Source organism: Physeter macrocephalus, chromosome 21, assembly GCF_002837175.3.
Source record: "Physeter macrocephalus isolate SW-GA chromosome 21, ASM283717v5, whole genome shotgun sequence".
Lineage (NCBI taxonomy): Eukaryota > Metazoa > Chordata > Mammalia > Artiodactyla > Physeteridae > Physeter > Physeter macrocephalus.
Window position 1 is genome coordinate 44,950,953 of NC_041234.1, and position 2,017 is coordinate 44,952,969.

Consider the following 2,017-nt stretch of genomic DNA (forward strand, 5'->3'; position numbering starts at 1 on the left):
CAAAATGAGAAGACAGAAAAACACACAGCAGTTGAAGGAGCAAGGTAAAAACCCACCAGACCTAACAAATGAAGAGGAAATAGGCAATCTACCTGAAAAATAATTCCAAATAATGATAGTAAAGATGATCCAAAATCTTGGAAATAGAATAGAGAAAATAAAAGAAACATTTAACAAGGACCTAGAAGAACTGAACAGCAAATACACATTAATGAACAAAACAGTAAATGAAATTAAAAATTCTCTAGAAGGGATCAACAGCAGAATAACTGAGGCAGAAGAACGGATAAGTGGCCTGGAAGATAAAATAGTGGAAATAAAGAATGCAGAGCAGAATAAGACAAAAGAGTGAAAAGAACAGAGGACAATCTCAGAGACCTCTGGGACAATATCAAACACACCAACATTCGAATTATAGGGGTCCCAGAAGAAGAAGAGAAAAAGAAAGGGAATGAGAAAATATTCGAAGAGATTATATTTGAAAACTACCTTAATATGGGAAAGGAAATAGTTAATCAAGTCCAGGAAGCACCGAGAGTCCCATACAGGATAAATCCAAGGAGAAACAGGCAAAGACACGTATTAATCAAACTATCAAAAAATAAATAAAAGAAAAAATATTAAAAGCAGCAAGGGAAAAACAACAAATAACACATGAGGGAATCCCCATAAGGTTAACAGCTGATCTTTCAGCAGAAACTCTGCAAGCCAGAAGGGAGTGGCAGGACATATTTAAAGTGATGAAGGAGCAAAACGTAAAAGCAAGATTACTCTAACCAGCAAGGATCTCATTCAGATTTGATGCAGAAATTAAAAACTTTACAGACAAGTAAAAGCTAAGAGAATTCAGCACCACCAAACCAGCTTTACTACAAATGCTAAAGGAACTTCTCTAGGCAGGAAACACAAGACAAACAAAAGACCTACAATAACAAACCCAAAATAATTAAGAAAATTGGAATAAGAACATACATATCGATAATTACCTTAAATGTAAATGGATTAAATGCTCCAAACAAAAGACATAGACTGCTTGAATGGATACAAAAACAAGACTGTATATATGCTATCTACAAAAGACCCACTACAAACTAGGGAAACATACAGATTGAAAGTGAGGGGATGGAGAAAGATATTCCATGCAAATGGAAATCAAAAGAAAGCTGGAGTAGCAATTCTCATATCAGAAAAAATACACTTTAAAACAAAGACTATTACAAGAGACAAAAAAGGACACTACATAATGACCAAGGGATATTTCCAAGATGAAGATATAAAAATTGTAAATATTTATGCACCCAACATAGGAGCACATCAATACATAAAGCAGATGATCACACCCATAAAAGGGGAAATCGGCAGTAACACAATCATTGTAGTGGACTTTAACAACCCACTTTCACCAATGGACAGATAAAGCAAAAAAATAATAAATAAGGAAACAAAACCTTTAAATGATACATTAAACAAGATGGACTTAATGGATATTTAGTGGACATTCCATGCAAAAACAACAGAATACCCATTCTTCTCAAGTGCTTCTGGAACATTATCCAGGATAGATCATATCTTGGGTCATAAATCAAGCCTTGGTAAATTTAAGAAAATTGAAATCATATCAAGTATCTTTTCTGACCACAAAGCTATGGGACTAGATATCAATTAGAGGAAAAAATCTGTAAAAAATACAAACACATGAGGGCTAAACAATACACTACTTAATAACCAGGAGATCACTGAAGAAATCAAAAAGGAAATCAAAAAATACCTAGAAACAAATGACAATGAAAACATGAAGACCCAAAGTCAATGGGATGCAGCAAAAGCAGTTCTAAGAGGGAAGTTTATAGCCATAAAATCCTACTTTAAGAAACATCTGAAGTAAACAACCTAACCTAACACCTAAAGCAATTAGAGAAAGAAGAAAAAAAAAACCCAAAGTTAGCAGAAGGAAAGAAATCATAAAGATCAGAGCAGAAATAAATGAAAAGGAAATGAAGGAAATGATAGCAAAGAT